At 46.5% G+C, this 26,026-nt stretch overlaps 1 protein-coding gene across 1 annotated transcript in view; it reads left to right on the forward strand.

Moving 5' to 3' along the window:
* LOC114852948 (actin remodeling regulator NHS-like) overlaps positions 1-26,026 on the forward strand; it is a 55,544-nt gene that overhangs the window by 15,136 nt on the left and 14,382 nt on the right. The gene's annotated exons all lie outside the window — the stretch shown is intronic.

Genomic DNA, 26,026 nt, shown 5'->3' on the forward strand with positions numbered 1-26,026 from the left:
CTCCTCTGCTGCAGACCCCGGCCTGGACGTGCCCCACTGGGTTTGCCCCGCTTCAGCTGAGCCCCAGCGCGCACACGCATGTCCCCCAGACCCTGGTTCCTGTGGTCCGTTGATGGGTCAACATAACCACGTCTGATTTAAACATCGGAATGTGCGCATAGATTAATTTTTAATCTGCAACCACTGATGCAGATCTGCTGACTTGTTCTCTGTAGCCGTTGCATCTGCATTATCCAGATCAGACGTACATCGCAGAAATCTGGACCTACTGTCTGGTCCAAAGGCCCGGTTGGTGAGCCTGTTGTGTGTTTAGTCACAGGATCAAATTAAAATATGTATTGTAATGTAATTCCTGGACTGAGACAGGTATATGACAGACCAAAGGCTTTATTTTCCATCAGTGTGACTAAATAGGTTCCTCTGGCTTGAAAAGCCTAATGACTCCTAATGGTACTTTTCATATTAATGGTGTCAGGGGCAGCCTTAAACAACAGGAGCCTCCCTCATCTGAATGACAATTAGTGTAAATGGAGCAGTTGAGGGCAGGCAGAGCTCGGTGGGTGGGTGTGGGCTTTTATAGTGGGATTTGTCCACAGGACGACTGCTGCCGATCCATTTGCCGGGCCGTGCGCAATCACGTATCGACACGTTAGGAAGGTAACGCGTGAACCGTCCCGTGAAGCCAACTGCTGCTCGCGCCCGGTTGTGATCTCGTAGCCGGCGTCCAAACCCTCCGCCGTGATGTTTGCATGCGGCTCAGGATGTTTGACACTTTTAGGTCAAGCGACTTGGTTTGCTGGAAGCGCAGCGTCTCTGCAGCGTTTTCGCTCCGTCTCATATCAGCACCACGCATCATCCAGCTGTGCGTCTGTGGTCACTTGAGTGATGTCTCTCCTCTGTGATTGATTGGCGTCAGTGTTTACACATACAGAGCAGTAAAATGCAAAGTGTTCCCTAGAAGCACACAGTAAATAGCCTCGAAAGTGAAAGCGAGATTTCTTATTTTCTCTAATCTGTTGATCTTAATCTAAACTCACTGTTTCTCTGCCCCCTTCTGTCTGTTATCCTTCGCTTTGCACATGCTCAGGAACAGGCGCCTGGCATTCATCCCCCAGCCCCGTGTTTAGACAGCTCTCCGGTGACACCCCATCAGTGGTCCTTTGAACTACCACCAGGTCCTGGGCTGGACCGGGCTGTGTAGTGCGTTCTGCTGGGTCTGAACTTACAGTGGATCAGTACTTGTGACAACAAGTGGCCCAAGTGCACATGGCTGGCAGTAAACCAGTTATTTATACTGACCGCACCACAGGCTGGATGGAAAAGAATACTAGTGTCACAACCCGACGCAATAAAACAGGCTACAACCGTCAATCACAGCTGCAGAGACCCTGTGTCTGTTGGTCGTGATTTCCCCCCAGAGCTGTCATCCACTTTGTGGACAGCGGTAGCACATCGCTTCTGCTACTGTAAACTTTACTGGAGCAGCTTGGAGCAGGAAACCACATTAGCCTCTGACAGTCCTTCCCTCCTGCATTTCATTGACCCAGTCCAGCCATTACTGGGACTTTGATTTGCTAAGTGACGCTACGTCGATGAATCAATGCGCACTCCGTCCGAGGTCGATATCAGTCAATGTTGAGTCCAGAGGAGTGTCAGATACTGCTACAATTATAACTTACAAGCAGGTGAATTATTTAAATCATATTTATTAACAGCTCTCACTGTTGATCCATTTTTCATTAAAAAAACTCATTGGGTGCTTTAAGCTGACTCTAACGCAGCCTAGCGTGCTACAGCTCTCAGTAGAACTGCACAGTAGAATAAATCCTCCTCGTAGGCTAGAACCCAAAGCCAACAATCATATTCCAGTAACAACCTCCAAAAACAGGCACCGTCCACTTATGAATGAACAAAGAGGTGAAATCATTCACACAACTCTCACATCGCGGTTCATATTTTACGACAGGGCCACGAGCCCCCACCTCTCTTTTGTCTTTCATTATCAGAACCCTGAGCATATTTCTGCAGGTCCAGACAACCTGCTGTGATATAGTCCCCCTGCTAATTATAGAGCAGATTTCAAAGACTTGCTCAGTCATTCCTGCACCAGCCCCCTTTTTACCCCTTTGTCCCAGACAGACGCTGAGGAGGCCTCCAGTGCCTTGATGCTGTGCCTTGGTGTTTCCCTTCATGCAGTTTTTTAATCAGTGCACTGTCATTTTCTTCTACCATGTCTGGGTTTCAGTGCTCTGACGAAGCGTTTTCTGATCTCAGTGTTTGAATAAACACTTTGTTCAGTATTGAAGAGTGTAACATAAGACAATATATAAATGTTATTGTCAGTATATTGCTCTAATACCTGAGCTGTTTGACATTGAAATGTGGTCTTTGCACCATGTGGAAGTGAAGCCCCCCCCTCCCACACCCGGCTCCATTAACTATGTGTGTGTCTGTGCACCTGGATTCCCCGTCCTGCTATTGAAGTGGTTTGTGCTGAACCGTTCTGTCAAGTCAAGCATTCCTGAAAGCCAGTGACCAGGAAACCACAGCGCCGGGACCTCACGCCCCACGCGCGCTCCCCAAATTGGCCCGAAAAGGCCGGTGTGATTATGGCAGATGGCAGCGAACCTGGAGCCTGCGTTTGTTTATGAAAGGATCCGTTTTGTTAACGTGAAGGTCGAGACTCCGCTCGAAAGGAAATGTGTGAATGATTACACTTAAGAGTGCTGCGTTTGCACACTCACCTAAAACCCCTGTGCTCGCCTTTGTCTCCAGCCTGGTTTCACATCCATAAGCCAGCGTTTACAGTTAGTGTGTGAATGTTCACGTGAACATTTCCCATAAAGCGTCAGGTTCCTCCAGATTAAGTTAAGACCTCGTTTGTTGTTGGTGAGAGGTGAATGTTTTTTCTGAAAGAATTGGGTTTGTGATAAGCTTTCCCTTTGCCCGGAGGTGTGTATGTGACTCTCTGTCTGTCTTCAAACACACTCTCAATAATAACTAACATTCCCCAGCAGCCGTTACTCTTCATGGGGTCCTGAGTGAGGAGCCGAGTCAAAGTGGGCCAAGTCAGGCCTGTCCTGGCAAAGAGGTGGGGGGGCAAAGTCATCTAGCCCTGACCTCAAAAGCCTGCTGACCTCCCAACCCCCTCTGCCCAACCCCTTCAAAACACAAAGACCAAACACATCTTGCTTATCACACAGCCTCTAAAGACCTGACTGGCCAATTAGACCGGATTTACCATTTGACATGATACTGAATAGCCACAGGTCAGCGGACTGGCAAAATAACAGGTCCAGGCCACAGGTTATTAAACTGTCAAAGTCATGCAATCCAACTTAAATGAACTCCTACAACCAGGTTTTTACTCATGACTGGTGACGAACTGAACCATGAACATCTGCTTGTCTGCGTTTTGATGTTTGGTGCCCTTTACTTCCCCTTGGAACTGGGGGACCTTTTTGTTTTCTCTGATGCTCTAAGTCCAGCATCTTTAGAGGAAGGTGTTTATATCAAAAAGATATGCTGATTGTTACATTGTGTGTATAAATTCAGTCATAATCCCAGTTTTTATTCAGAATAGATTTATTTGCTTAGTTTGTAACATCTGCTCAAACTACAGACCTATTCTTAGTAAAGTAATTGTGAAAGGTCACAATATGTGTCTGACTTCAGGTTAAACATTTTATACTGCAGAGTGGAGTTTACACTACCACGCAACAATTTTCCCATGGCTCCCTGGGAAATATTGACAGATCACGGGGATATAGAGTGTTGTGAGCCACACTTTGTCCTCCCACCTGTGCAGGTTCCCTCTCCCCACTTAGGTTAAACATGATCTTTGCTTCTGGGCTCCCACGGCCCTTCCTCCCAAACCGCCACCATTGTCACACTGACAGACTTATATGTTACGCAATGGAGTTATTCTCAACTCTGATCTTTGAATCTTTACATAAAGACAAAAAGTCAAGTAAAATCCATGCGAGTAGCTGCTATCTGCAGGAAGAGATTAGCAGGAAATGAGAGATAAAGCACCTCAGGTGCCGCTAGTGACCCTCAGCTGCATTAAAATTTAATCTTCTTAACTATTTCAAAGAATCTTTCTTGTTTTATTTATTTAATGAGTTACATTTCTGTCTGAATTATACAAATGCACAAATCTAGGATGTTTAAAACAGACAAGCTCACACAGAGTTAGAGCTCACACTGAAGGTACTGGCTAATGAGGAGATGTGAGTTCAGACTGACCTGCTGTTTTAACAGGAAGGCAACATGCAGGTGTTTAGACTAGGATTTGAGTGGAATGTGAACTCCCCTCACCTCTCTTTGCTATACAATCCTGTGGATTCGCCAGGTTAAGGCTGAAAGCGCCTTCTCATCAATCGTCCCACCATCACTCCACCAGAGTAAAACGCACCTGTTGGATATGAGGGTGTAGTGTGAATGCTAGGCTGGCTTCAGGTTGGTACAAAGGTCAGTTAGATTAGTTTCCGCCCATATTATTTTTGGTGTTAAATTATATTTTAGATCGAACACTGATCTGGTCTGAAAACTCACTTAGTTTGACAGTGATTGTTACAGATACTGACTACAGATTAGCAACCAGATCTAAGCTCAGCGAGTTTGTCTGGTTGTGCGTGTCTCTGCATGAACACGTGTGTACGGCCACAGCGTAGACAAAGGTCAGCAGTTTGTTTCAAGGACGCACAGAGTGAGTCAGATGCAGATGGTTGAGTACATGTTCACACCGTTGTAGTGCTGTTCACAAACTGCTCGGCTCCGTCCAGGGGACAGTCTGTGGTTCTCACACATCAGTGAATTTAAACATGTGGAGCTCCTATTTAGACTGTGAGCAGAGTGTGTCCTGTTGGAGCAGGGAGATCTGAGACACACTGGCAGCGTCTTATCTGCTGCTTCTGCTGCTTTTCCCATGTGTTGCATTTTTGTGTAACATTTTTTCTGAAAGTGAGTGTAATAATTGAGATACAAAACTCTATTAATTGGATTAAACTTCAACAGTCGTGGATCTTGGACCTCTCCTTGACAACAAGCATTGTTGTAGTTAACATCTGTCTTTCCATCCATCCTCATACAAGTTAACATGAACAGCGATGTCACTCAACAAGAACCAGAAATTTCACCTTCACCTGACAAAATCAAGCTTTAAGTAGTAAAGTAGAATCATTTTTTTGTTATCTCGTATTCAGAGCAGATGGTTCTCCTCATGTGACTTGTGTCATTTCAGGCCAGACTCCCTCTTCGTGGTCTTATCTGCTTCCTGCTGTGTTTGTACCGTCCTGTGGGCTCTCACTTGTCACACTGATTTACACTTTAAGTGCAAGTGGTGGAAGGCGGCCTGTAACAGGCCGGTGGAGTGTTTGTGAACGTCACTGACCTGGATACAGAGGTTTTGGTGCTCTGCTTCCTGTCACTTCAGCACCTGCCGGCAAAACATTCACTTTTAACGTTTTTGTAAATTTGACTCTGAACACTAGTTCAGCGGTATTTCTACTTTATTATTCAGTCATCCTTCAGCAGGAGAGAAAACACAGGTAGTTCATCCTTTTCTTTTCATAGTGAAGATTTCATGGCAGATATCCGTCACTTTAATGCTCCAGATAACAGAAAGAATGACCTGAGGCCGTCACACACAGGTCAGCATTAGAGGAGGACTTCCCTTCACTCAGCTCATTGCACACACAAGTTCAACCTCCTGCACTGGCTTTTGTTCCTTCTTTTTTCCTAAGCTCCTCCTCGGGGATATTTCCTCGCCATCCGGATTCATTCTTTATTCTTGCCAGTAATTTCTGTGCCTTCCCGCTCCCTCAGGCATTTTGTATACTTTGTTCCTCCCTTCTGATTCTCAGAGCGACTGGGTCTGACTCGCTCTTTAAGGCTCTAACTGAGCTCTGTATCCCAGTTTTGTATTTTGGGATTCAGCCAGTCCTGCTCCCAGCAGCCCCACTGGGAAGAGACCGTCCTGTTATAGCTACAGAAAACAGTGCTTTGCGATAAAAGTGCATGACCCACTCTGTTGTGTTCTGCTTTGCAATAAGCAGCTCACATTTAAGATTCACTGACCACTAATCAACCCAACAGATGCTTTGCTCTGTGGGCTTAATATTTGATACACTTTATAACTACTGATATATAAATTACTGGTGCTTGATTTATAAAACAGGCTGTGAGTCCACTGTTGGTTTGCCCAACTCTCAACGCAGTTAGATGAGTAATCAAATATCCCATGGCTCAGCTTGAGAGACAAACAAGGTTCATTTGTATTTTCCAGTAAATTGTGACAAATATTACTTATGTCATGACACAGCGAACATACTACTATAAGGTCTTTCTTAATTAGTACACAGACTTTTATAGATTTTAGTGTATCCAACATGTTTCCAAGCCATGGATGACAGAATCTCCAGAACCAGTGTTAAGCCTGGCCATTCAGTGTTCAGTGATGAGTTAAGCCTTTCAGGGCTTCCCCACTGACATCTGAAAACATGACGCTGAATGAGGAGACATTGTAATGTTCCAGGATAAAGGTGCAGAAACGCTTATGTCCTCACAATAGATTGTAACACACTGTGGCTTTGCTTGTCTGTATTACTGTCAGGAGATGTCTTTACTGTTTTCATGCTACACCCATGTGTACACTTAAGAAGCCAGGAAACAGTTAATCGGTCCACAGCATGTCCACGTTCCCACAACACAACAGAACAGGGGGAAACTGAAAGAAAAACTGTTAAATAATAATTGGGACAAACCCAGTTTTATATCCTCCATCATAGCAGCCGTAGGGGGTTTTGTGGTAATTCGCCAAGTCTGACTTGGCAACCACCCCACATCAGGCAGCAAGCCACTGTAGAGAAATTCACTGTACGAGTTGATGATTCATTTTTAGTCATAAATTATTGGATAAATCAAAAATTCTTTCTGGTTTCCCTCTCTTCCTGAACGAAAACTGATTATATCAAGAATCTGACTTGGGTGCTGTCAGAAATGCCATTTGCCTCTCTACGCAATAGAAACTGCCTGTACTGTAGTTTAGTCCTTCAAAGCAACAAGAGTGATGAACGGAATTTGCAGAATGGCATGAGATAAAAATGCCTGTCAAACCTTTTCTCCACAGTTTTTTTGGTGAAGTTAGGAATGCTGAGAAGAGGCGAAAACGAGGAATCAGCAGTGACTAAAGACTAAATACACCACAAGGTCATTACATCTGGCAGTGATGTCATTTTTGACTTCTTCTACATTTGCATATATTATAGTTTTATGTAACTGTAGATATCATTTGTGCATTTGTAGGTGTCCAAAGTTGTACACAGCATTTAAATGGGGGTGAACATGGTTTATGGTTTCACTTACTGCAGTTGTTTTCCTAGTCAGAGTGAAATCTTTCCTTGAAACCGCTCTCATGACAAGTCATTTATGGGAATTCGAGCGCTGTTGACCACTATTGCATCACAGGAGAGTCAGTCCACTGTGGGTTGATCAGTTTATCTGAACAGAGCGCTGCTCCTCCAGGCTGTGTATGAAATGGGAGCTGGACGTTGCGTTTGGGGGGAAAGTACCTCATGGTTCTCCGCGCTGTAACCGGCCGTGGAGCCCCATCTGTTGGCCGTCAGCCTGGAGCTGTTACTGCTGTGGAAGGTGTCTTTCATTAGAACCACAGACTTTCATTTGGGCCCTGTCCTTCTGCAGGAATACTCTCAGGAATACTACTAAACTCTAAGCAGACGTCAGGGGCCCTCATGTGTTCCAGTGTGTAAAATTCTTGTTATAAACAGAGACATTACACTATGTGAAATGAAGTCTCCTTCCAGCTTTCCACCATTATTGCTTGATTCTACATGCCACCATTCAACACGATGTAAGACTTGTTTTTACAAGACCAGTTTTAATGGCTGAGTTGCATAATAAAAAGTATTATTGTTATTGTTAGTGGCAGATTCTGCGTTGCTGAGGCTTTATTAAAGTAAGCAGGATTGTGGGGAACCAAAAAAGTTTGATTTCTGAGACTGTGACTGTCACTTTCACTTTCTTAAAATGTTTAATTCAAAGTAGTCAAACGGCCAAATCGGTCCACAGCCATGAGTGTATCAGTCTGTGTGTGGGAGACTGCAGTGTGAATAAATGCGCACATGTTTCCTTTTAGTCAAATGACTAGGGAGGTGGACTGACGTTATTTTGTACCTTGGCACAAGTGTCAATTTTAAAGCCTTTTCAGAGGTTTGCAATAGGCAAATCACCCACATCCATCAGTGCTGGGGAGGTTTGTTGTTTATTTAACTAGATAGACCTTTGACAAAACTGGTGCCTGACTACTGCCAAACGTGGCTTGGCCAGTAGCATCCCACTGTGCCTTCTGCAGTGTCCACCAGTATGTCTGTTTCTGATATAATGATTTGAGGTCTAACACGAAGACCTGCAGGACTAAATGCCACACCCTCTCCCCAGAGTCACCACAAGCCAGTGAATAGGAGCAAAGTGGAGGTGTGTCAGTTGACCCCTCTAGAAAAGGAGTTCACACAGACACACACGCAGAGAAACGTGTTTGACCGAGATTCATGCAGGAAAGCAAATGAAATGGAAAGCAGAGCCTGAATGGCTGCTGTGATAAAACAGCATTGGGGCAAAGGACTACCCTCACAAGTCTCTTTGTGCAGGCGTGGTGCATGCCAGCTGGCTGCTGGGGGGCGTTGGCTGACTGGTTACCCCACCATAGAGGGACACAAAGACATCAGCGCTCGGAGCCTTCCAGCCTCGCGGCTTCACCTTATCATGAGGTCAAGGTCACGGTATCCACGCTGGTGGAACGTGACGGCATCAGGATTAAACGTCATCATCCAGCAGCCAATCAGAAGCTCCGATCCCAGTTCCCGAGTCAGTTTAAATGAGGCTCCCAGCAGTTAGTCTCTCCATTCACTTAATGGCTGAACAGTTGCCTTGGCAGCACTTTGTCTAAAGGAATAAATGTTGTAGTTGAACCCAGTGGGCAGGAGACCATTGATCTGAATTGTTTGACTACATGGGTGATTCAAGTGTGGCCGCGTGTTATTGGCCACTGTGGCTCCAGTTTGTGACAGAGGCGACTCATTTATCACCCTAATGTGTCTCTTCATTCCTGTCATAAAGGTTTTGTTTAAACAGGGTGGACTCGAAGACAGAGGAACGGTCCGGAGCACTGTGTTGAGACATGTGATGCTGAAGGTGGATCAAAGTTGACTCCGTTCGGACAGAGGGGAATAACACATCGTAATGAAAAGCATATGCTGCGTGTTTGAGGAGCTCCGGGTTGCAGACGGAGCGCTGCCTCGCGAAGGCTCAGAAATGGTGTGAAAAATAGGTGCAGTGTTATGTTGGACTTGTAAACATAACACATACCCAAGCGCATACCGAGGCAGATTATGATGACTTATCAAAAGCAGCAGCAGTTTCTCTGCTTTTCTTTACCCTCACACTTGCTTTTGCATGGGGCGACCCACCTCATATCAGGTTAACTCTCCGTTTGAATGTGGGAACCTGTGAGACTTTGCTGGAGCCATCTGTGACTCTGCAGATGGCCCTGCTTGTTAAATGGGCCAGGGTAGGAACCCTGTCGTCTAGTAAAGGCAGGACAATGGAGATTACTGGTGTCTGATCTCTGGGCCTAAACACAGTCTGACGACGGCAGGACGTGGGGAGGGGCGCTGCCCTGATCTTTGAATCACACCGCAGTTGTTTTGGCCACAACAAGGCATGATAATGCGCACAGTCTTGGTCAAGTGTAGACACAGTCATGAAGAGTTACTGAGGTTAAAATGCAGAACAAACAGTTTTTAGTTTTTTACAAGTCAAGTCTGTGTCAGGTTATTTTTAAAGTTGAAAGGTTTAGTCGTAATTGAACCTTTTCAGGCTTCTCTGGGTAGAAGCCAGTTGTCCTCCGGTGCTGCCTTTTGTGTTGGTCTTTTTATGGGGCCTTTTTTTTTGTTGGAATTGAGGCTTGGGGAACCATGTATTCAAGAAATGGTAATCATTGACAGAGGTTAAAGCAGGATAGCTAAAAGAAAATCTTGGGTTCTTAGCGAGTTTTCCCTTTGTGCGTTTGAAGCATGCATTCCCAAACCCTATTTGGTGTTTCTCGTTTCGTCATTGTTGTTGATGTTGCTGCCAAAGAATGATCTGTGTGTTTGACCGGTAGGGCCGCCAGCATGAAACATAGCAGTCTGGCAGATGTGAGACTGAGCAGCCGATACAGTCCAATATTAACTAGAATAGGAGGAGTCATCTTGTCTTTAGCCTTAAGTTGCTTAGTTCATGTGGATAAACTATTTAAACCTGTGTATGTAATGACATCCAGTTGAACATTCACTACTTAAAGAGGTTGTTGTTAAATGTGCACTCATTCTTATTAAGTAAGAGTTTAAAATAGCAGGTTGACTCAGACTCACTTGGCTTCCTTGGTGCTCACAGCTGATCATCAACGCGGAAACAAAACTGTAGCGCCACAAGACGAACCTCTCTGTTAAAACGAGAGCTGTGGGCATGTTCTGTTTTGCAAGTGTGTGTCTTTGCATCCTGTTGATTCCTGGGTTATTGCACAATAATCACTTGACTGGTTCCTCTTTTGTTTTCATGACCTTTTGTCACGAGTATACTTAAGCAACCTGAGATGCTGGGAATGATCCAAGACTGAGGTATCTAACACTGATTTATCTCTCGTTCAAATCCTCTTCATCCGTGAAATACCTTGTAATTTATGACTTAATGTGTGGGAGGTAAAATTTCTCGGGGTGACTTCAAAATGATGTTGGTTGCAGCATAAATAAAAAGACAACTTCAGTAATATATCTAAAGGTTCCATCATATCAATTTACTGGTAACATTGCATACACTTGAAGCCTATTTTATTGTAACATCATTTCTGATCCATGTTTATGACTGCAGAACAAACCTCTAGGAGGTGGTCCTAATGATTTACTGTAGAATCTTGGGCAAACCCTCCCTCCCTTTCTCAGTGCCAGACTACAGACAATTCGCTTCTAACAGAAGTCCACATAGACACATGTCTTTCCTGTGATGTCATAAGTAGCCAATTATGCCATAAGTACAAACTATGTTGAGCGTCTTATTTGAAAAGCGCTAGACAGCTGCTTCCTCGTTCTCCATCTGTGAAACGTGTATGTTCAACGCAGGCCTTTGTTGCTCCGTGCCGATGGCACTGACCCGGGGTCAGGGGGGTTTGGGTCCCACTGTGGCAGCCTATTGTGGAAACATACGCACTCACGGTACTTTCGGGCAATTTAATTTGGACCAGGTGTCATAGCGATCGCAGTGTCAAGAGCAGTTTAGGTGAAAATGGAGTTTGAGGTGCAAGTGGCAATGTGCAAAAGGATGAGCATCATCAGCATCAGCGATGCTATCTGTGGGGTTGGAGCGTGGGCAACATATTTAGTCATTTGAACATCAGAACTGATTATTGATACACTCTCAGGAGCAAAGCCGCATTGACCTTTCTCTCTTACTGGATGTGTAACGGTAATGGGTTTATGCAGGGTTTTACAGCCTCATTTACTGCATCACAGTGTGAAGAAATACAGCCCCTTTTACAATCCACTGCAACATGATTCATGCAGTCCAACTTAACTTTTATTCCATTTCATGACTCACATTGGCTGACGTCTCCTGGTGGACGCATCGGCGGAGCCAACTGAACAGGACTTTTCCAGTTACTAATGCGGCACTAGCTGTGGCTTTTCAGTGGCCTTAATTTGGGAGTGGTGACGGGGTGAACTGTCAGAGCTCGGCGCTGTGAATGTCAAATGCATGTTGACATGGAAGGATGTCTGTGGGAGAGGTGCTGATGGCTGCCACAAAGAACCTTTTCAGCAACAGGCGGACAGTTTATGATAAAATGTCAAAAGGGACACATTGGACCCCACAAGTAGAATTTTATATACAATGTTACAATTTCATGGTATTTTATTGTGAATATTCAATTTAAATCCTCAGGTAGACACACACAAACGAGTCAAAACTATTAAATGAGCATTTTCCCCCAATGCCCTGGATTAGAAGATTTAAAATAATCTGTTTTTTGTGATGCTGCAGGCCAAGCATATAAGGAGTATCCTCCAGTCGTTCGCAGTTCTACAGTGTTATAACATATGGGCCGAGTTGGTCACGGTCGGACAAGAATAACCTTACGGTCCTGACATTCCCAGTGCCCTCGGGGTGAAGGAGCAGAGAGGTGACGCCGGCGACGCTGAGCACAGATGGGCCACGTCCATGTGGACTTACTCATTATGGGTTGGAGTTGAGCTCATGCACAAGATGAAGGTTAATGATATCAGTGATGTTATGACCCTACAGCTTTATTCCCAACAGGCTGTATTTTATCTGGAGAAATAGAGTAAGGCATGTAGTGGATGCCTCATGGAGGCTGTTGGTTTATCAATTATTATCGCTCTACATTTGAAAATCGTTGCCTTACTTCTTTTTCACATTCACATTTCACATGGTTTGATCCCAGCGTACTTCTTCTAATGTCTCACCCAGAAAAATTTAGTTAGAAAAGTCAGGCGCCCACTCAAATGGAGTAACAGGATACAGCATATTGGCCTGACTGTGAACATCTGCAGCCCTTACAGATGTCTGCTGCTCCATCTGTTCTGCTGCTCATCAGGGCCAGAGACATTTCACTGTCCTGTTGGTGTTCGCCTGTATTTTTAGTTGCCGTGGCCCCAGTAAAGGTTGCCTATTGCACTGGACCCGCTCCCATATGTCCTTTGGCACGTCCAGCAACATGTTGACATCGTGCTGCTTCAGCAAGACAAACGCACTTGACTTGCTGTATGTGATGTCAGCCAGTCCTTCGCCTTAATCGTTGCCCCTAATCTGCCGTTTACAGGGAGATCCCACGTTAGGCGACACACTTTTGTCCCTGTGAAGTTTGTCATCACAGTGGGTGACCCTGCGGGGAGACAAAGGATGCGCTGAAGCCCCTTTTCTCCTCATTAATATTCAACCACGAGCCAAAGCTCCTCCCACACAAGCGCTGATGACATCTGCTGTGTTGTTGGGCCGACCCATCAAAGCCCGTGTTTTTATTCAAATATGTGCCAACTCAGACTTCAGTTTTGCATGTTTCTTCATTCTACCTACACATGATTCCAGACAGTAAATTGTCATGTGTTATTTCTTTATATTGTCTGTCATGGCCTAAAGAAGGGCTAAAACAGTTGAAAAAAGCAGTGAGTATTGGCAATTCATGTCTGTTCAATAAAGCAGTCAAAGCTCCATCCAGCAGTCATTATCTTAAATTTAAATTTAAATTGCAATGAACAAAGGTGAGATCTCATTACCCTGATGCTTGGTACCTGTCTGGCTGCTTTTCTCTTTCCTGCCTCTAGTAACAGCTATAGAACACTGGAAGGGGTTATTGCTATAATGTATAATATGTACAGTCATATGGCTGCAAGCCGTGCTCACTTAGGGAATCATTCCCGTTAACCTGCAGCAGAATTCAGAGCTGCTCTCCTGTGTATTACTTCATATCTGACAATCCTCTTGTTCAAGATTAGAGGTGCTGTGCAGCAGCGCAGGGCTTTGGGCTGACAGACTTTCCACCGGGGCCTGCCAGGTGCGATCAGCTCAGCTCGCTGTGATGCCACTCAGCCTCAGCTACAAAGTTGTCCAGATTAGCATCTACGAAATCACTGTCAGACTTTGAAGACCACATAACCATTCTTGTTCTTTGCCCTCTCCACCCCCCTCAGTGTGTCTCTCTCTCTCTCTCTCTCTCTCTCTCTCTCTCTCTCTCTCTCTCTCTCTCTCTCTCTCTCTCTCTCTCTCTCTCTCTCTCTCTCTCTCGGCCCCCTCCTCAGCCTCCCTTTCTCTCTCACTAAGTCTTGCTCGCCCCTCTGCGAGTACTCCTGTTGATCCAAGTTCACCCTGCTGTGATATCATGCCCAGTGGAGCCAAACTAATCGCAGTCATTTCCCAGGATCATCCCTGCACTGTTTTAGCCATTCATTTTCTAGACATGGGGATGCTTGCACTGTTCATTAGGAAAGGTTGGAAAGAAAATGGTACTTCTTGCAGAATATTGCAGTTTGCTGAGGGTTTTATCTTCTCTTCGCAGTCTGTCTTTTGTTTTTCCTATTTTCCTTCTCACATGAGCTGAGAGTAGTCGCGTGAACTGACTTTGCCAATTAAAGTCCCTTATCTTATTGTCCCCCCCTTCAAAGGGAGCTTATTGTGCACACACACAACCACAGTAACTATACAAGTGGCTTGTGTACAGGATTTCGGTGGCTCTAAAAGCATTGTTGGCTTTCCTTGGCGAACGCATTCCTGCAGCTCTCTTGAGCAGCCTCCTGGCCACACAAGAAGGCTCACACAGATCAGTGGAGGAGCGGAGCAGAGGCGGACGCGTTTGCCACTTATCAAATATTTACTGTTTGCACAGTTATTCTTGTGTTTGTGTGTTGGCAGCGTGAGAATCCAGAGGCATCCGGAAACAGATTAATGAACGTCTGTCGATCCGTTGGCTCTTGGAAGGCAAATTTACAGTGAAGTCAAGAGATATTGTTTAGAGGCTTAAAGAAGAAGCTAAGCACAAAGAAAAACCTACAAGTCTTTGGACAGGATGAAAGCTCATTAAATGGGACGGTGGTCACGCGCAACCGAAAGGCGGCCGCTGAGGCTTCACATGTGGAGAAAGGGCAACTTCTACCCACCCATCCCAAGCCCCAGCACACACACACACACACACACACACACACACACACACACACACACACACACACACACACACACACGCAGTGAGCCATATTTCTCCCTCTGCTGCTGTTTACAGTACGCTAATCTGTGTGGATCCATCCTTAAATCACTCTTTTCTCATAGTTTTCTTGCTACCAGGACTACAATTGCAGGTCGAACACAAAATGAGGTTTGATTGTGTGTGATTTTATAGTCACATTATTGTTATAGTAATATATCTTAACATATGATAAAACTTTAAATAAAGGATGTGGGGCTCATTGCAGAGAAACTATAACAAAACTGTATATATCCAGATGAGTTTAAAAACTACATTTCATAAACAGGCAACAGGATTTATGCCGACATTCGCAATCACAGGTCAGCAAGAATTACAGCTGAGCCTTAGAAGACTTTCATTTTGAAATGAAGGTGGGTGTAATTGTACCCAGATTGTCTTAGCTGCTACTCTCCCCTGCCAGCCTTCAGTTTAGTCTGTGAGGTTTGCTCTGTCAGACAAGTTGCAGGAGTTTCATGTGGAAGAGGAGAGAAGGAAACTCCGGTCGAGGATCGCGTGGCCTCCGGACCGGACTGAGCGCCTCCTCAGAGCCGTGTTGCCAGGCAAGTTGAGATAAAGCTGGCTGCTTCTATTTACACAGAGCCCGTGTTTGTGCTGAGGGAGTCAGATAATGGTAGTGTTACTGCTAATGCAGCCCCTGCTCCTGCGGGCCCTGCCTTTGTCTATTTGGAAAGAGAGGGGAAGCCTTGATTTGGACTAAGTGAGATGAGAAAAGTTGCTGCTGCGGGATGTGTTGATGATGTCGGCAGCGTTTGCAGAGCGGTGAAAACAGGGAGTCCTTTTAGTAGTGAAAGTGCTTGTGTGATGTGCGACCACAGGGACTGTTTACTTAACAAATTACGTCTCTACATGGCGACCGGCAGTGAAAAGCAAAGACAATGAAATCCTCTCGCATGGGTGGCTTCAGTATTGAGGTTGGCCCTGTTTTGAGTGGCTTCTCCCCACCCTGACCCCCCCCACACACACACACCCCACAGCTGAAGGACAAGAGCGACTGAACCAGCACAGTAACAAAGCAGAGAAACGCCACATAGTAGCACACGGATCACTGGGGTTTGTTAAAATAACAAATCGGATCTTCTCTCGTGTTCTTTGAAAACACGGACATGTAGAGCGTTTTCCTGCCGCAGGTGATCCGTCAGCCTGTAACGAACTGTCAGCTCGTTACAGATAACCTGCTGACATTTTAAGGTGACATCAGAGGAAGCGCCGGCAACTGTTGGGATGTTTAACGCCGTCCGCGCATCCACACTGATGTCATGTGACTTTTACTCTCCGGTTCTGGTTACATAATGGGAGCGAGTCAGGCGGGGCCGGCTCCGCGATGACTTCACGGTCTCTTGGCAGAGCACGTCCATTCGTGAGGTATTTTCTGGAAAGGCATATGCGTTTTTGAAACTCGAGAGCCGCGGGGAAAGGCTCACACGAGCTCTTAAAAAAATAACCCCCAACTAATGAACACGGCCCTGACCGGTTTCTTTAATAAACCCAGAGTGTTGAGGATTTCACATAATCCTTCACTACATAGTAGGAGAGAGAGGTGCAGCCTTTAAAGACAGAGCTGAGTTTGCTTTTGGCTTTAGTGTTTCAAGTGTGCTTGGCCTTGGCTCAGTACAGTGTACAAAGTACTGCCACTGGCGTCTTCAGCTGGGATGAGGGGGTGAAATATGCTGTGAAACATTTATAATTTAAGTGAAATGCATCGTTGACTGTCTCACGGCCATCGCTCTCTATCTCGCACCTTTGTTGAACCACCTGCATATTGTCTGTTCACGCTTTGCCCCGCGCTAGGTTGACGCTGGTGGAGCGGAAACAGAATTTTACCACACAGGCAGAAGCAAAACAAACCTGGACGTGAGTCATGATATCAGCATTCAAAGTCTATGAGTGTCCTAGTGTTTTCCAGGCTTTTTTCTGTATTACATAATTTCTCAGGAAATGCTGGGATCTCAGTTACTGTCACTTTATCGCGTGTATTCACCTCCAGTGTAAAAACATCACATGCTAACTCTGCATGTGAAGACGAGCCCTCCTGTTAGAGGTAATCCAAACGGGCCCTTATTTCCATAAATGCATGGAACCTGTAAGCTGTAGGATGCAGAGGGGGAGAAAAGTCACTTTGTAAAGTTTGTAAAGGTGCTATAGTCTTGGGATTTGAAGTTCAAGTGCTTGCACAGATGCGGTATAATCTCACTCATTCGCTGAAAGCAGTTGTGGAGCGGGGTCAAGACGACATGTGGCTCTGGTTTAAACAAACATGCGACGGGACTGTGTGATTGTGGCGGTTTCTGACTGCAGCACTGTCCCAGTCTTCGCCCCGTTCTGGGAACAACTGGAGTCTGTGATCAAAGAGATCAATGAGGAGAGGTCAGATCATTGTTTCTCTGCCCGGACACGGACCAGAGTCTGTAAAACAGAAACCAGCTGTGGGACAGTTTACACCAACACGGTTCGTCCTGAGCTTCAGTCTGCACGAAGGGGAAACTGCTTCAGAGAAAGTGCCTTTTTCTGACTGGGTTCAGAAACGAAGGCCTTGTTGTTGAAGCTGTGAATAACTCAATATTGTGACATGGCTTGTGGCAGCCTTGCGGCCTCCTTCCTGCCGTTTGGCTGGGCTGGCGTTGCAGAAACCTGTGGTTAGGCGGCTGCTGAGCGGTGCAGGCTCGGCCCAGTCGGTGCTAAATCCCAAGGCAAGGAATTCATTACGACGTAGCGTGCACGTTTTACGACTATTTAGCTGTTTGGCAACTAAATGCCGTGCGGTGGAGAGATATACATTTACAGTTTACTGGTTTACACATTAGAGTGTGAATCGTACACAAAGCCACAGCGACTGTGGCGACGTCCGTTGGGCACAATGGTGGAGCGGACTAGAGCTTTAGAAGCTGGAGACAGTAATGAAGAAATTCCACTCCCCATGTTGATCCCTTTTGTGGCCGCCCTCCTTCTCCTTTTACAGGCCCCCTGTGCCTACTCTACCCTAATTCCTGTGTTATGGGAAAGGACAGGCACTGCTCCTGGGAGTGGCTCGCGTGGAGGCCTGTTTCTGAGTGTTATCTATATAAGGTATAAAAACAGTCAGACCAGAGAGAGAGAGAGAGAGCATGTGATCAGCAGATGAAAGAAAACCGAAACATGAGCCCTGATGCACACCTTAATCATGCACATCCACTGATCCTCCTGTGAGGCCGCTGTTTCTGCACACGCACGCGTTGGGTTTAAGTTGGCGGTTGCTGCTTTTAATGTCAGTTAATGTTGCTTTACATCATCTCTAAATCTAAACTACTGTTGTGATTGTTGCTTGATGTTAATGGGGCGTAATGAGTTCGGAAGTGGATCAAAAGGTTTGCACAGTAACTGAGTGAATTAGAAATGAACCCCACCTGTCAACGAGTGGTAGTTTCCTTAGTGTGTTGAACACACGCTGAAGTAAATCCTCTCTACGAGGAAGTCATTCATGGAATCAAACATGCGTTTGATTAGCGAAGGCGCAGCTCAGCTCGTCATAAACAAAGGCGCAGGAACTTCAAGCTCCGAGTGAAACACGACCGCTATGGGAATATCCAGCTCAGGAAACCCTATACATGCTCTCCAAGCACAATGCAGCTGCTCAGATTTGGTTCAGTGCTTCAGGACAACTTGGGGATCGATGATATTTAGACGTCTAGGTGGGCTGATACCAGACTGGAAGTCCCAATGCTGCCGTGTCAACCATGCTTTCACTGCTATTAGATGCCCTGTTATTTGTTTCCCTGTTAGAACTGACCAATATCAGCTGTCAGGGATTTAAGGAGTATGTGAGCAGTATCAACTACCATCATCCATTAATCTCGTAGCGTGAGTACAGTCAGCTCATTGTTCTTCCTCATTAAATGTAGCACTGGCAGAATGTTGGACGATAGCTCCAATGACTCATCGCCCCTAATGCAGTTTGTTGTCATTAATTGCTGTTTGTATTGAAAACATTAAACTTAATACACAACCTAAACCCAATGATAATTATCATCGGAGCATCAGTGCCGCGAAGTGAAAATATTAGGAACATATTAATGAGTCACACTGTTGACAGGGTTCATCGTCACTAATCACTGCCTCATATATTATCCTGCTGTAAATGCTACAGTAATGTGACAAAGCAAAGTGAGTGGGTTCTTTGAAGTTTTTACATTACACATATGTGTGTGTGTTATACAGGTGCAACAGGTCTCTCTCTCTCTCTCTTTCTGTCTCTCACACACACACACACACACACACACACACACACTCACACACACAAACACACACACACACAGAGGTTCGGACAGACACTCCCTCTCAAAACCACTATATGCTGCAAGAGCTGTTTGTTCAGCTGGAGAGTGGATCCTCCTCTTGTTGAGGAGCAGGGAAGTTAAACTCTATAGTTTCATGGAAACCTCTCTGGGGTCATCTGATTGGAGGGGGGGGGGGCACCGATGGCAGCGGCGTATAGCAAACAGATGTATTTTTCAGTGCTCTTTCCTCTTCAGGTCGAGCCTTTAGGAGCGACGCAGGGCAGATTTAAGGGCTTGTGTGTTTTTATTACTTGGCTGCTGCTCCCACAGGTGCTTTAGGAGAACGAGCTGGACTTGCTTGTTATGATTACGGCTCTTCCTGAAAATGGAGCTGTTTTATATTTTCTTTTCTTTTTTGTTTTACCTATGTTTTTAGTCGAGCTGAGACCTGCATAAAATTACAGGAAATTTACAGAAGCATTTTCCACAACCCACCAGCGATTCAGTGATAACAGCTCAGGGTCATTTATTATCTTTACTACACACACTCAGCTTCACAGCTTGGTTTCAGTTTGGATTTCTGTGTTGCTGGAAAATGTAATTCTACACTGTAGCTTCAGCGTTTACGCTGACTTCGCAGAGAAGTGGGTGCATCTGAAGAAGTGCTGGAGTTTGTTCTTTGGCGGCTCTAGGTTCTGTCAAAGGCGTCGTCAAGAACAGCTCGACTGGTTGAAGATAACGTGGTCCTCTGTTCAATGGTGGTTTTGGGTCTGCAGCCAAGTGAACTGACTGAAGAGCACACGCCCAGAACCCTGACTCTCAATCCACATTTTACAACAGACGCACTCATAAATAACAGCTGTTTTCCATTTGTCATCATGTCAACGTTGTCATCATTACTTAAAACGAAAATGAATCCATTTGATCACATCCATTAATCATTGTACCATGTTATTTATGGGATGCACATTGGCCTCTTAATGTGGAAATCAAGATTGGTTTTTAACTAAACTGTATATTTGGAATCATTGATAGGATGTTTAATACATCACCAGTGTCAACTAGTTTCCTGCTGAGGTTTCCATAGTAACATCTTGTTCTAACTTCACCAAAGCCAGCGATACAGATGGTGACATGCTTTAGTTAGTTTCCCTCCCCAGCTTAGAATTAGCTGACATTAATACCGTTTAACCTGTTTATGTGAGCGAAGAAAGTCTGCTTTTGTCAGATAAATATTTCCTTCACTCAGTCACTCATCATCATCACTGACAGTATCAGTGTCAGTGTTTGTTTTGGCTTCTCTGTCCTGCGTCTGTTTCTACCAGAGATGACTTCACTCCGACGGTTGCCCACATTCTCTCGGGCTCTGACTTACGTAGAAATGTCACCACATGCCCAACATTGTGTCGCGAATGCCGCGTGTTTTGCTGCAACCTACTAATTTTACAGTGTGACACAAGAGCGAGACCCGTCATTACGGAAACGCTGCTGCTGCAAGTTCGCGGCGGTCACGGTGCCGCGCAGAATCAGAATACAGGGGGTTTGTGAAAACAGCTGGAAAACGTAAATGACGACTAACTAAAAACAGACAAAGGAGCAGATCTCCGGGACGTATCTGCTCTGTCCTTTCAGCTTGGCTGAGTCTGCTCCTCGCAGTAACTTAACATCCAGTGGCCACCATCAGTTCGGTGCTTATTGGCATGCACGCCTCAGGCCGGCCATTCACGGAGCACTCACATGAAGGAGCCTCGCGGGGCAGCAGGCCGCTCAAGAGTCAGGCCCGGGGCCACTTCTTTATGTTCCTCTGAGGACTCCCTTGGGAGCCGCATTCAGAGCCCGGCGACCGACGCGTGAGCTGCACACCATCACAGACTGGTCTGGCATCTGTAACGTCGTGTCAAGGGGAAACACCCCGGGGAAGGCGCTCGTGGAGATGTTGGGGTCCTGAGTGGGTCCTTTCTCACAGCGCATGCAGGGCCATGACAGTTTCTCAGAGGAGAAGCAAAGCAGGAGCTGTTGCTAATGTAACGAAAAGCAGCCCCGCTACTTTCCGGCCAGTGGCCTCTCTAGAGACTGATAGGAGCTAAAAAAGGCAGCAGTATTAAATTATTACAAGATGTTTTGTCCCGATATCCTTCTGTAATCAGCTCATAATGTTTTCTTTCTTTTTCATGCTCCCTGACATCCTGCTGATGATCAATAGGTAAGTACCCATCATTTATATTCGCAGCATATCTGGAACCCATTTGCAGATTTAAACAGATGAATGTGCTTTTTACATTGGTCCATGTGGCGCTTGGTTTTCCCAACGCCGCTCAGACGCACATCTGCCCACGGCTCACTGCGGAGCTATTCTTGCGCTTTCTTTCCACAGCTGAGGCAGGACGGTCCGTGCGAGCGCACACCCTCACTCGGACGCATGTCTCGCGCGGCGCATGTGTTGCCCATTTCCGTGGAGACGAGAGTTTAAAGTAACAATGGCGTCTTTATTGTCGTCCGCTCGCATGAGCTGCTGACGGCGATTCCCTCATCTCACGCTTATTGATGCCCTGCACACCGCTGTGCTAACGAGTGAACACACACCTCTTATTTATAGGCTCATTCACTGCGCGCACACACACACACACACACAGTTACACAGCAGGCCATTACTTTAGTGGAATCGTTTCCAACGGTGTCTGTTTGAGTATCTGGGTTCCAGGGTTAAGCTGACTCAGAGAGGCTAACAATAGCACGCTCCATGGAACAGGCTCTGGGTTTCTCGGTGAAGAGGAGGGTTCACAGTCATGTGTTTGTATCATTGTTAAACTCAAGCTAAACATCTCAGGCGCAGTTCATGTGTTCAGGGCCATGAGTGGCTATGTGGTGGTATTGGAAGCCACCAGGAACGGTTCTGACTTGATCCTCTCCATTGTTTGTCCTCAACGGGCTGCTGGGTTCGCTCCCTGCATATCTATCCTTCCTGCCAGGCTTTGGTTTGGCTTTTGTTGAAGCAGCCAGGCCTCTGGTTTGTTCTCCCTCCAAAGCTGCGTCCCATCAGGCAGGGGGATGTTTGAGGGATGGCTCCGCTCAGCTCAGCTCAGCTCGGCCCGACGCTTTCCCACAGACACACAGGTCGCCGGCCTCCGTCTGACCGTATCCGTCAGCCCAACGGAGCTTTCCATCGCTGCAGTCTGCGGCGGGTTCTGCCAGCGTTGCCTCTCTCCAAAACCACACCTTCCCCCTCGTCTGCCGTCTGGGTTTCCTTTTCCACTCGCTGCAGCTCTCCCCTTTCACAGCCCGTCTGCTCGGCGCACCGTGCTCCGTGCGAGCGGCCGAGCGATGCCAGCAAGCCGCTAGAACGCCGCGTTTGCGCAGGAGACGTGTGCGATTTAGCTGCTCAGACGCTTATATAAGAGTCTGCAGAGTGTGGTGCTACCGAGCCGTTGTCCCACGTGCACGCTCACACATGCATTGCTGATTAGCACCGCGTCGGCTGCAGCGCCGTCCTCGCGCCCTCGACCCCTCCTGTCTGTCACACACCGAATAACAAGTTGATGAATGAGCCGCCACACAAAACGCTGGACGCGCTTCTGTTGTGGAGAGCTGGTTTTTGTTTAAACACCATGTGGTGGGTGTAGTCGTCGGTGGAGGCCCTGGACTTTGAAACAGCCTCACTAGACACGTCAGGTCAGTCAGTCAGCGCCGGCTTAAATAGCGTCTGAAAAGACATCTGTGGAGACGGGCCTTTTATTGGCGCCTTTGTCTTGGGCTGGTATGTGAATCACGTCTGCCCATTATTTGGATGACGCTAGTTCTAAAAAGCTTCTCACCTTGGTTTTGTGTGGACCTGTCGCCACATTGGATGCATGCTTGGCTTTTCCTCTTTCAGCATTGCCCTTTACCTACCTCGCAGTATCTTCAGTAGATGAGGGACATATAGCACAAAGTGTGTTTGACAGAAGCAGCCTGACACAGGATTCATGTCTTTTTCCTGGCTTTTCAGTCGTGGAACGGTAAATTTGCTCCTGTTTGGCCGCAGCAGATGGACCTCTGCTCCCCGTTTTTCAAATCCAGCCTTGTTCCCGTAAGCGGCTCGCTCGTGCTGACAAAGCTGGCCGCGTTAGGGCGGCTCACGTTTCCCCCAGTGTTGTTAGGTGCTGAAGTTTTTCATTATCCTCCACCTTGTGGTTAAAACCATCCGTGCTCCCAGGAACTCACTCTTTGTTTTACGCTCCTAACAGGAGTTCCCGCCTTTCTCCAGGCGCCTGCGAGATGGGAGCGCGGACTGAACAAAAGGAAAAGGTCAAAGGGCACATGTTTTCATTTGTGCAACTAATAGGCCAGGTATACCTGGAGGGGACGAAGAATTAGGGTTTTTTTCCAGCAGGGACCAGCCCAGACACACCCCAGCCTCTCGTATAGTAGCCGAGCGCAAGTGTGCGCGAGCACTTCAAAGGTCTCGCAGAAAACAGGGACCTGGGCCAAGCTCAGTGGGAGAGCGATTATAGCCCAATAGGAGTCAGCTGTGACCTCAAAGACCGTTAAATGATGTGATATGAGAGGGTGTGCTGCAGCCTCCCAGAGGCCTCTGTAGCGAGTGGAGGACAGAGCTGTAAAACGAACTCCGTGCTGATTCGAGGGGTGAAGAATGTTAAGTGTACTTAGGGGGATAGTTTCTCCTGTTGAACCTTTTTTACAGTTCTTAACTTTAATGCATTTGCCCGTTAATGAACAGCTTTGAAGCCTATTTCTTGTGCCGGGGCATGTTTTCATACCAGTGATTACAGTATAATAAACAGAAGGTTTTCATTTAAAAGATAGGCCAGTATGTGGTTTCATTAGGCACCTGAAAGACACGCCCTCATGTGTGTGGAGGCAGAGTGACTGAACCAGAGACCAGAGGTTTACTTCAGTGTGTCCTGATGTGATGTGGTCTGGTAATTAGGTGTCTGGAGGTCAAGAGGTCAAAGGTTACTGGGTAACCTGAGTTCACGCGCGCGAAAAGAAAAGAAAAGTGAAGGGGCTGCCGCTCCTAGCGCTCATTCACGTTTCCTGTCTCACTGTGGCCTCTTCATTGCTCATTGTGAGCAAGAACAGCCGATAACTCAGGGCCACACTGAACGATGAGCTTTTCTTTTTCCCGCGATTTTTTTTACAGTAAAATGACCTTTTTTCACTTATATATCAAACTTTAATGACTGTAAACTGAGAGTTACTGTGGAAACCCCCACTTTCCCTGTGGGGCCTATTCAAGATGACTTAATGTTTGATTTATTACAGAACTACTAGAACTTAATTCTCCCCAAGTGATGTGAGGCTGGTCCTGACTGTTGCCGTCCTATAGACTCATTCAACGACATGATGCAAAGGCGACCTACAGCATAGAAAACTGTGCTTTATTTACAGTATATTTACAGTAAACATATACATATAGATCGTCTGATCAGAAATATAATCAAAAGATCTACTGTTAATCAAGATAACAACTTGGTGAATGAAGCCAAGTCGACGAAACACACTACAATTAATGTAAAAGTAGAGTTTCAGTCACTTGGTGTTTTAACGCTGTGCCACAGCCCACGCTCTCATGAATGCTTTGAGCGTGTCAGACGTCCATTAATAACATCTCCAGCTCCCTCTGCCCTCAGATTTGGAGATCCTCTCGCTGGCATCGCGTCAACCCTGCAATATGTACCACTCTGGAGGTTTCATAATACAACGCATTTCAAAGTCACCGCAGCCTGCGTTCGGCCTTTGTAGTGGAAACATGAAGCGGCTGAGAAAACAGGCTGCAGACGCACGGGCGCGCGCGCACACACACACACACACACACAAACACACACACACACACACAGCCCAGCGCTGGGTGATCTACAGGAAGAAAATGTCCTGTGTGCAACAGCGTCCTTTCAGACATGGTCCAAAGTAACTATTTGTGGGAGTGGAATACGCTGTGTGTTTTTAAACAAAAGAAGGTTGTGCTGAGTGTGTCAGGAGGGGGAAGCTTTGAGGTTTAACTTCCAAGTGCTGTGGCTTTGAGATTATTTTTTCTACTAATATATTTTTTGCCTCTCCAGGCTCCAGAGTCACGTGCGTTTGCATTTTGACTGCGTTCTGGCTCAGACTGTGGCGCAACGCGTACGAGACCCTCGGAACGTTTTGTTTATTACGAGGCAACGCATTTCTCACAATGGAAACTCTGATATCTGATGGGATTCCCCCGCGTCTCCTCGTTTCCACCGCCCGTTCCTCCCGGCGCTCCGGCAGACAGTTTGATGGTTGAGGCATCCGTCCAACACAGAGCAACGTCTCCTGAAGCGCAGCCCTGATTTAGTTTCACCGCCGGACTGGTTTTCGTGTGTGGGCTTGTGGCAGTGCCAGCGCGCACTGACGTCCTGACCTCAAGTCAGGATATACTCTCAGACTTCAGTGCACTGCAATTAAACATGGGCGGTTTCTCACACCTGTATTATTTTTCCTGTAGCGGTGATGTCATATCCTCCAACAGTCACCGTCTTAAATTAACCAATGAACTAAACAGTGACAGATCGACTGCGACTGTCAGGGTGAAGCGATTCTTCATTTCTCAGCCGGGTAATTAACCAGCTGGTGCTAAGGGAGAGTAAAGCACTTCAGGAAGCCAACCACTGGTTTGATTACAGCTTAGCGGCCCTTTACTGTCGTACCTGCAGGCCGAGAGCAGCATCGGGCTGCAACAATGGTTCATTTAGCCTGATTCCCAGCATGGCATTCCAGGTAGGGGTCACGGGGCCCACCTGCCCCCCACATCAAAGCTCCAGGTGATGTGAGGTAGAGCCCATCTGAGCAGGCGTGGTGACATAAACACGCAGTTGACGGAAGAGGGAGGAAGGAAGGGAAGAGTCTCACGCCTTTGAACTCATCCTGAGCTATGTGTCATGATCCGCCACGCAAGATGGCGGATCATAGGAGTCGTTCTGGGCCAAGT

This window comes from Betta splendens, chromosome 4 (genome assembly GCF_900634795.4).
Source record: "Betta splendens chromosome 4, fBetSpl5.4, whole genome shotgun sequence".
Classification (NCBI taxonomy): Eukaryota; Metazoa; Chordata; class Actinopteri; order Anabantiformes; family Osphronemidae; genus Betta; species Betta splendens.